The 11,359-nt window shown below is 31.4% G+C and overlaps 1 pseudogene; it reads right to left on the bottom strand.

Moving 5' to 3' along the window:
- Positions 1-1,912: 1,912 nt before the first annotated feature.
- Positions 1,913-11,205, bottom strand: LOC131043140 (proline-rich receptor-like protein kinase PERK1; annotated as a pseudogene).
- Between the last annotated feature and the right edge of the window lie 154 nt (positions 11,206-11,359).

Genomic DNA, 11,359 nt, shown 5'->3' with positions numbered 1-11,359 from the left:
AACCACTCCTACCAAAGGATTTTAATGGAATGCAACCTCCACCTCAATGAATATCAATATTAAAAGAAGGAAAGAAGGCTGCAATTAACATGTAAACAAATAAGCAGTAAATAAGTAGTATGCAACTTCCACCTCAATGAACCGCTCCTACCAAAGGATTTTAAGGGGGATGCAACCTTCACCTCAATGAACCACTCATACCAAAGGATTTTAATGGGGATGCAACCTACACCTCAATCAATATCAGTATTAAAAGAAGGAAACAAGGCAGCGATTAACATATCAACAATATTCTTATTTGAATCAGTCTTTCCAAAAGAGCCTTGAAATGAATAAGTATGTGTACTTGTATTATCAAGTTGTGAAATAAGGTACAAGAAAAGCCAGCTGTAACATCAAGTTGTGAAATAGGGTACAAGAAAAGCCACCACTATTGGCAATGGGATTTCCTCTAGCAGTGATGGGATTTCCTTTAGTGTTTATGGGATATCTCACTGAAAACTCTTACTACCCGACATCTCATCACCACTACAAGAAATCCTATCACCAATGCTCGTAGTTTTTCTAAAGTTTTGATGATTCATAATATTTTTATTTTGGAATCATTTTTCATCTTTTGAGGTCTAATGTTTACCTCCTTAAAACTCTTAGTGCTCTAGATCTCATCACCACTACAAGAAATCCTATCACTAATGTTAGTAATTTTTCTAAAGTTTTGATGATTCATAATCTTTTTATTTTGGAATCAATTTTCATCTTTTAAGGTCTGATGTTTACCTCCTTACCAAGATGTTTAGCTCCTTGCCAAAGCTTCCCTTGGAATCAATTTTCATCTTTTGAGGTCTGATGTTTACCTCCTTACCAAGATGTTTAGCTCCTTGCCAAAGCTTCCCTTGGAATCAATTTTCATCTTTTGAGGTCTAATGTTTACCTCCTTACCAAGATGTTTAGCTCCTTGCCAAAGCTTCCCTTGGAATAATTTTTCATCTTTTGAGGTCTGATGTTTACCTCCTTACCAAAGCTTCCCTTGGAATCATTTGAGGTTTGATGTTTAGCTCCTTGCCAAAGCTTCCCTTAAAGCTTTTCCAATTTTTCATCTTTTGAGGTCTGATGTTTAGCTCCTTGCCAAAGCTTCCCTTAAAGCTTTTCCAATTTTTCATCTTTTGAGGTCTGATGTTTAGCTCCTTGCCAAAGCTTCCCTTAAAGCTTTTCCTAGTTTTCATCTTTTGAGGTCGGATGTTTAGCTCCTTGCCAAAGCTTCCCTTCCCTTAAAGCTTCCCTTGGAAAAGCTTCCCAAGCTTCCCATTCATATGTTTGTAGATATAATATAAGGTCTTGCTAATAGATGTCATTATAGATAGATTTGTATTAAGAAATAAAATGAACTTAAGATAATAAAAAATATACAAATAATCTATATAATGCATCTTACATATTCCTCACATTCTTTTATTCTAAAATTGCTAATATTATTTCACATAACATATCGTAAGAAAACTTATTATAAATTGTTAAAGTATCGTAACCAAACTTGGAAACTTAGGAGCATTCGAACAAGCAGACCATTTGGAGGAAGACAAATTCCAGTAAAAGCCTGCATTGTCCTTTCTGTTTGAGTCTAAAGGTGTTAGGAGACAAATACTCGTAGTTCTAAATATTCGTATCCGTAATCAATTCTGATTCATAACTCTTCAATAGAAACCAATGCCAGAACATAACAAGGTAAATTTAGTGCGTATATTCAGAAAGAAAAATATACGAGCTGAATTAACCAACCACAATGCTAAAAAAGAGATTCGATATAATTTTTTGTCATTCATGCTTTCAATGAGGGAAATACAGCGACAATGCACTAAACCTTCAGCCTTTTTTCACAATGTGCTGTAATCAAGCCAATGAGGTATAGGAAATTTTAGACAACCAATTTCAATGCTCTGCTTACAATTTTATAGAATAAGCCAAAATAATGAAAAGCTTTAAGAAGATATTGGCTAGAATCATAGTGTGTGCTTCCATATGATCTATACGCTATGCCCTGGTTTCATTCCCTCATTTAGATCATCAAGAGAAACATCACCTTCCAAGGCTCGAACCATCTGGAAAACATGGCTACTTTCAGACCAAGCACTCAATACAATAGCATTGAAATACAAACATGCTGCACACAGAATTTAATTCAAAGCTTGACAAATTATAACCCACTAGATATAGATAACATACCTGTGCCATACGAGGGCTTCTTCTTGCAGAATATCGGACACAAGAGGCTGCACATGCAACCAGTTGCATCATTTCATTTGAGTTATAGTTCTGCAACTGGCGATCAACAAGTTCATCAACATTGCCATCTTCAAGTGCTAGAGTAAGGGTGGGTCAAGCTTGCACAATGATAAATCCTCATATCAGCTTTAAACAATGGATATTTGATGAATTGGCAGAAGATATTTGTCAGTAACGGTATTACATTATACGTTATAATCACAGTTGTGCTACTAACCCAATCTACTAGATTATCTTCAGTAAATGATGGAGTTATATCTATTGGCCTATGACCAGTAATCAACTCAAGGAGCATGACACCAAATGAGAAAACATCCTATTTGTGTATCAATTTACACACTTGAAGCATATTCAAGAGCCGAATACGTGCCCATACAAATAGATTCAGATGAAATGAAGGCTAGTAGGGAAAGTGGGAAGCACAATGGACTATGCACTTGAAATGTCCTTACCCAAAAGTTCCCATTGCCCTTGCGGACAGATGAGTAAAGCCATCAGAAGCAAGCTTTGCAAGTCGAAAATCTGCAACCTGAAGCCAAAAACCATCAAGACCGATTGTATTGCATGTTTAAGGTTATAAATATAGTTTGTTTCTCAGTATCCTACCTCAGTTTAAAAGTTCAAAGCTAGAATAATATTGGATGATTTGATGCCACGATGAATAATATTTGGATAGCCTGGAAACCGCACAAATTCAGAAAGTTAAGTCTCTTAAAATGAGAGATATTAAATCATGTTGAACAAATAAATGAAATATAAAAACAAATTAGATTTCTAATAAACAAAGCCATATCAATACCTGTCTTAATCAAATTAAATTAAAAAATTCATTAAAGTTCCTTATAAATTTTAGGTTTCAATGTGCTTCAGAATTACTAGATAGACATTGATTCTAGAGCTAGTCTTAAAATATAACCCTAAAATCAATATTTATTTATAGTTGGTTGTCTGTGAGTATCATTGCCGTTTGTATCTATATTTAAAAAATATAGGTAAATTATGCCAAGAGATACATTATCATAGAAAAAAATATGAGGATTGCAACAATATTAGTAGTATACAAGAGTTGCTTAAGTATGTGCCAGCATTATCTAAGATGACAGGATACTCACAATGCCACTTGATTTTCTTGATTGTAATGGTTTCATATAATTAGAGACAAGTGGCAAGGGTTCTATTTTATTTGAAGTGATAAAATAACACCTCCACAAAAATCAAAAGATGACATATTTCATGCATTTTCATTTGCATGTCCAATTGTTTCAAAACTGAATTTTTGTTTACAGACATTTTGATGTCATTGTAGATAGTTAGATATAACTAAGAGCTTGTAGATCTTTGATAGTGAATGACAGATCGAACAATTTATGACAGTAAGAAAAAGAAAATTTGTATTAAAGAAACCGACTGACAAGGATACTAACAAAAAAAATTCTGTCGACCATATATTGAATATTCTGTTTTTATTGTCCCATCAATATAAAGAAATGTTTACCGAGCTTTTAAATGTAGGAATTTGATGGAATGAAACAAAACATCTGTTATTAAATGGTGAAAAGTATACATACATAATCCACCGTGGTGTTCTGTTTGAAGCATTCTTCCAAATAAGGGTATTGTTCTCCTAACAATCTCAGCCTCCTTTTAATACCATCCTCCTCTTGTTCATTTCTGATCTTCATCAATACATCATCGCCATTAAAATCCTTCTGCTTATCCTCCTGGCCGTTAGAAGAATGTTATTTATTGAGGTCCAGGCTAGGTCCCATGTTTCATCTGCAGAGACGGAAGGTCTTAGAATAACATGCATCAAAAGATAAAAAAAATCAAATTAATGTGACCTTTGGAGAGATCTATTTACATGGTGATTTTTGCGTCCATGGGAGAGACACCAATGAAGCCGAAGCAGGATGCAAACATAGAACAAAATATAAAATATTATCATTATCATATGCTGTAAAATTAGTGGATGATGAATATGCGAAAAGAACGTACCTGAAGTCTGGAAGTGTGGATGGCCACAGGTTTAGTTTTGTTAAACTCAGTGGCAACAAAAACAAGTAGTACATATCATCTGGTGCTTGTGCATATCTCCTCTTCTCCTCCAGTGGAAGATCAAAGAACTTTCTAGATTCTTTCTTTAGTCTTTCTATAATACATGGAGATACCATGTTTCATTACCTAACAAAAATGATTCCATCGCACGTGTTCTATAGAATCCGATCAAATAATTTCAAATTTTAACCATTATGTGAATGTTAATTGTCATAAAACTCACCATTAAAACTCAAACCAGGGCGAAACAAAAAAAACCCGAATATGAAGCCTGGTCTTCTCATTTTGTTAGGAAACGAGAGCCTTGTCAATGAAATGAATGTCAAGACCAGAGGAGAATGTTAATGAAAGAAACAGATCTAAATTTAGAGGGGGGAAAGAAGAAGGGCCCTCAGTAAAGTAGAACCCTAAACCACGTTATGCTAAGGAGCAATATATAATGACTCATTGAAGTCTCCACTTCTTAATCACAATCCACGTTATGCTATGGAGCAATATATAATGACTCACGGATTGATTCTATATAGGAAAGAAGCTACTCCTAACATGTGCTATCAAAGGGAAAGAGGCAACTCCCATCATGTGTTATCAAAGCCATTGGAAATGCAAAAGGTTGATTACTAGATAAACCCACTTTTTTATGTTAATGATATTTTAATATGGGGACAATGGATATCAAGTTGCTTCCATTTCATGAAATTGAGAATGATATATGATATTCTTTAACATATTTTTCTTCTAATTTTAGATATATTATGTAAGAATAACATAATATTTAAACAAAATATTTGTTTAAAAGGACTTGAATGAAAAACGTGTCATATATAATTAAAAAGCTATAATAAGTGATATCTATTTTATTGGAAAAAGTAATTAAGTCTACAAAGTCTTAAAATACATATTCTCGTCATTTTGAATTTGATTTCTAATTACTATAAAAAAATATAAATATAAATATTAAATATAAAATTTTCAAGAAACATTGATTTTTAATATGGTTAATTGAAAATAATCACAATGCTAGATAAAAATATTTAATATAAAATATTAAATTTCAAAAGATTATAAATCAATTTTAAAATGATAGAAATTTAAACAGAAAAAATTATAGATATATAGATAACGGATAGAAGATGATATGTATCCAACGCATATTTTATTAAAAAATAATGTAAAGATTTTAAAATTTCATATAATGATTATTTATCTAAAACGCGTAACAAAACTATAATAAAAAGTAGTATAATTTGTATACTTCCTTCGGAAATCTGGTTTATAATGGTTGAAATCGAGACCATGTTCCTTCATATTTGTGTGATTTGTCAAAATTGTGGATTTTCGATGGCGTGATAGGAGTTGCCTCACTGCTATAAAATACTGCATCTCCCTTAGCTTCATTCATCTAACTTCCTACATAGAATCAGTCAGTGAGTCATTATCAATTGCTTTGCTAACAGTAATGGAAATCAGTAATCTAGGTCGTAATGAAGGGGTGGAGCATTCAACGAGTAGTGATTTAGGGTTCCACATTGGTGCCCAACATTCCGCAAGTAAACAATCAGTGTCATTTACTAAGATTTTCTGTTACTGCAGACGAGAAATCTGAGGTGTGCCGTCCAAATAAATTACGGACAGGATCAGCAATGAAAAAGACAAGGATGGTATTAAAAGGAGGCTCAGTTTGACAGGAGAACAATATGCTTATTTGGAAGAATGCTTCAAACAGAACACCAATCTGGATAATGTATGTATACTTTTCACCATTGAATAACAGTTTTCAGTTTGGCGATATCTAACTTATTCCTTTTCTTTTTATCATACCCATCAAAGTTTTACATACAATCTGATCCTCCCACTGCAAGCTAGGCTTTCTTTTCGTTGTTGAGTCAATTTCTCTTCTTGATACTTAACACATAATTGTATAAAGTTTATTTTGATTTCTTATTATTATGCTTAAACTCTCTATTTCTAGACAGTTGATGGCTCTGTTAAAAAATGGACAATTCATAAGTTCAATGGTTTCATGTCTGTTGTGGAAACCATGTTTTGTTGGGATCCTTGAGAATAGGTTTTTAATTTTATGACTTTCAGCTAAGAAATTACTGTATTTAATGCAAATTAATATAAATCTCAGCTCTGCTTTTACGAATTAAAAAAAAACTAATTTATGTCAATAAAATTTACAAGAACAAATCAAAGTTAAACGAAACGCAAGGTAATTTGTGGAAGACCTACAACAAAGAATTAAGAGAGGAAACAGCCGCAGGAAACACCATCTCGTAAATCTCTGGCATCAAGAGAATTGGTCGCACATTGCACGCTTCTTAAAGAGACAAGTCAGAGCGCTCTGTCTCATTCATTCATATATATACATTATTGAGTGAAGTTCTATGTGATTTCTTCTTTATTTTCTTTTTTGGTTTATTTTTAAATTTTTTTTTCATTTTAAAAATATTTAAAGTTATTATTTAAAAATGATTTTAATCGATTCTGAGTTTGTTGGTAAAGCTTTTTAAAATATTCTTAACTACAGATAAATTTTGTTGAGTGTAACATTTTGATCCCATATTTTTAACTGGTATTTTTTTATGAATAGTAATTCATTATATTTTTAATTGATAATATGTAATAACTACTTATTACTTGAACAAGATCTGTTCTAAACGTTGAATGACTTGGTCTGCATATCAAACTCACACAAGCATGGACACCAACTAGTTCATAGCTTGAGGTCAAAAGTGTTTCAGGTTAAAAAGTTTACTAACATGTTTTCAATATTTAAGATACATATTTTACCAAAACAATTAGTAAGTTTTAAAAGTTATATTTTTAATTATAATTATTTGTTTATTTTTACTTATATTATAATAATTTAAGTAAAGATTACTTAATTCAACATATTATCATCCAAAATTATTGATATTTTAAATGGTTTTTGTTCTTGATTTTTTTCAACATTCTAAATTTGATTCTATCCTTCAACAACATGACCCTTGTTATATATCTAGTGATATAGAATACTAATAAAATGGAACAAGCTCAAGATATGTCAGAAAGCATCTATGCCCACAAAATCTACCTATATCTATGGATTGAATTTACAATAAAGTTACAATACTAATACAATGTAACAAGATCATGATATATTGGAGAGCATGCATGCCCATAAAATCTACCTAAATCTATGGATTGAATTTATAATAAAGTTACAAAAATATTTTGGTGTCAAAGTGAATTATAGATAAAGATCTATTATTTTTATTCTAGTGTTAAAATTTTTTAATCCCATACTAATATAATCTTTTATTTGTCTTTCAAATTAAATATTTTTTTCTCTTAGTCATCATTCATAATTATGAATTATTTAATCCCATTTAATTTGTGTTTAATAATTTAATTTCCTCCTACATATAAATGGTCAAAAATAGGTATTTCTTCATAAACAATACTTTGCTCAAAGGGATAAACTATAATATATGATAAAAATAATATAATTTTTTTAATATATTGGAAAAATAACTAAATAAAAAGAAGTATGATGATCAATAATAATATGTGATAAATTAAAAGGTTTTTTTTTTTCATCAATAAGAAGCTATAGCCAAAATATATTAAAATAAAATATGTTTAAACATAGAAAAGTCTTTGCACTCTCCTAATCATGCAAAAATGATCTAGAAAATTTTTAAGTCAAAGTTGTGTGTATAGACTGTGTATAGTCATCTCTTTATATATATATATATATATATATAGTGTGGCTTCTACATTTTCCATAAGATCATCTATACTATCTACATCATTATATCTAGTGTTTGTATCGCTAATTATTATCTAAAATTAAAAAAATTACAAGATATTATAAAATTTGATATTTTTTATGTTTTTAAATTTTGTTTTCAAAAATATATATATTTTTAAAAGATTAACCTATCTTTATATTACAAATATGTCACACATAGCTTGGAGGCACTTTATAAGCCTATTGGACCACATGAGGCTCAACTTGGCCATGGAATTTAGGCATTTAGCATACCAATATCCAAATGTACCACATATTCGATTAAAGCTTTGACCTCTAGGCTCAACTCATAGTCGACTAAAGCTTTGACCTCTATGCTCAACTACCCAAGCACGGATTAAATCAGTGACACTTCCCACATGTCACTAGGCCTTATTTCTTTTTCCAAGAAAACGCTTATTGTGAGATCACCAAACGATTCATAAATTGTAATCCAATACTAAAAATTATGAATCTGAAAGCTAGATATCCTAAAATAGGAAATGTAAAAAAGTGTTGAACATATAAATGAAATGTAAACAGAAAATGATTTCAGAATTACTAAACAGAAAATGATTTCCAGAAAATTAAAAAATATTTTATTTATTTACAATTGATTGTTAAAACCAATTGATATATTGAAACAATAAAATAAAACTAAACCTGAGCCAACATTAACGGGACAAATTTCTATGACCCAAATGATGTTCTGTTTGAAGCGTTCTTCCAAATAAGCATATTGTCTCCTCTGGGCGTCCTTTTAATATAAGACTTTGACGGAATGAAAGAAAAAAGCTGTTATTAAATGGTATAAAGTATACATACATAATCTACCTTAGTGTTCTATATGAAGCATTCTTCCAAATAAGCATATTGTCTCCTGACAATCTGGGCCTCCTTTTAATACCATCCTCCTCTGGTTCATTCTTGATCTTTATCAATTCATTATCGGAAGAAGGTCATTTTCGCTATCCATTTTCCACGTTTCATCTGCAGATATAAAAAGTCAAATTTATTTACTTGCTGAATTTTTCGCCCATGGCAGAGACACCAATGAAACCGAAGCATGATGCAAACATATCTAACTTAAACTTTAATCTTTCTATAAGATATGGGGATACCACGGTTAAGTACCTCAGAAAAACAAGAATCGGATGAAATACTTTTAAATTGTCATAAACCTGACCATCAAACCTCAAACCAGGGCGAAAGCGAAAACCCAAATATCCATATTTAACACTATATTAATGTGTATGTACCTGAAAAATCCCCAATCTTCCAAGCCATGTAAAGCTTGGCCTTTTCGTTTTGTTGGGAAACAGATCTAGCTAGAGGTGGACGCCCATAGAGTGGAAACCTAAACCAATACAGATCTAGCAAGAGATAATGACTCACACTGATTGATTCTATATAGCAACTAGGATGAATGAAGCTGGAGTAATGATGAATTTATACCGAATTTATAGAAGAGAGGCGACTCCTACCATATAAAGAGTATTTAAAATCGAAATCATAAATAATAATGAATAAGAAATATTGTTTTGTGAAGTCATGTTGATGTTTTTGTTGTGAAGAGTTTTTGGGTACTTTCAAAATCTATTTTTGATTCATAGATCCGTCAAAAGTGCTTAGCTTCATATCGAAAAGAGATATGGTTTGGATTACAACAATTATGTATATATATGGTACCAATAAAGCAGATTTTGTTTGTACATATGAGATGTTTTTAAACTAGCTTACCTGTCTTTTATTTTAAAACTAGATTACCATATAAATCATTATCAGGGTGTCTCTTCAACTTTGATCACAAACCTCATTAAAAATTACATGTCTTTTATACTTATGAGAAATTTTCAAACTAGCTTACCTGTCTTATACATTTTCAAACCTAATTACCTTTTCTTTACACTAACAAGAGGTCTTCAAATTAGTTTAAGTATCTTTATAGTGTAAGATACATGATGCATATCATTATATCATTATCTAGGTGCCTCTTGAACTTTGATCATAAACCTCGTAAAAAGTAAATATAATTTACCTATGTTTATAAAATAATTGTATAAGGGAAATGAGACACATCATTCTCAACCTGTCTCTTCAACTTTGATCATAGACCTTGTAAAGAGTAAATGCATTGAAAGTTATTGTATTTTAAACTTATTTGAAGTTTTCAAACTAGCTTACCTCTCTTTTATATTTTCAAACTAGATTAAATTTCCTTTATACTAATGAGAAATTTTCAAATTAGTTTTCCCATCTTTATAAAATAATTGTGAAATATATGCTTCATTAAGGTAAATATAATTCACCTATTTTTATTAAAGAATTATGCAAGAGACGTGAGACATATTTACAGATAATTTTATATAAACACATATAGACATACATACATGGATACATACATACATACTTACATACATACATACATAAAATTCATTTCAGAATTATTAATTTATTTCTTTACATCTTCAATATATTATAGTTTTTTTTATAAATTTACTTATATTTATGTATGATGCATTACTTTGTGTTATAGATAAAATTTGAAGATGTATTTTTTAATAGTACACTTGTTATGAGACAAGGGGATAGTTAAGGTCTGGTGGCTGGGCATTGGGCATTGAAGAAGGTGTAGTGTGTGTCCAACCCAGGGTACCAGGGTTGCTTTAATTTCATATAGTCATTGCCCTAATGTTTCACTACTATAAATTATTATCTCAATATTTTTATTATTGATAATGTTTCAGGGTGAATTGTCTACGTTTTTTCGGCCATGATCTCTCCCTGAAGGTGGAAGCAGCATCGAGGTACTCAGGCGTTGATGTGGGTACCTCAGCATCTACATGGAGGAGTTAAGCTCCTCCACCCAGTTTGCATTTCCTACCCCATCCACTTGCTTTACTTGCTCTATGTTTTAATTACTCTACAACAATTAATACAGTTAACTCCACCACCCATCTGCTCATCCCGTGCAACCCTAACCCTGGTCTCCAATGGAGCTAGAGTTAGATGAAGATACCATTAATAGATCTAAACCCGAAAAAAGGCTTTTGCTGAGACCATCGCCCTGCCTGTGAATGGAGTCCACTCATCGGCACAATTCCTTAAGGCTCCTATAGACAAAGGACCCAGTAAGGATGGTAAGTGCCCTTGCATTTCCTTAGACTCCTTCTGAATTTCGCCAAATATTGATATGTTGAATGAAATTGCCTCTGAAAAGCTTAGGTTATGTGACACTGCTATCTT

The sequence above is a fragment of the Cryptomeria japonica genome, chromosome 5, assembly GCF_030272615.1.
Source record: "Cryptomeria japonica chromosome 5, Sugi_1.0, whole genome shotgun sequence".
Classification (NCBI taxonomy): Eukaryota; Viridiplantae; Streptophyta; class Pinopsida; order Cupressales; family Cupressaceae; genus Cryptomeria; species Cryptomeria japonica.
This window is presented reverse-complemented; position numbering and strand designations above follow the sequence as displayed.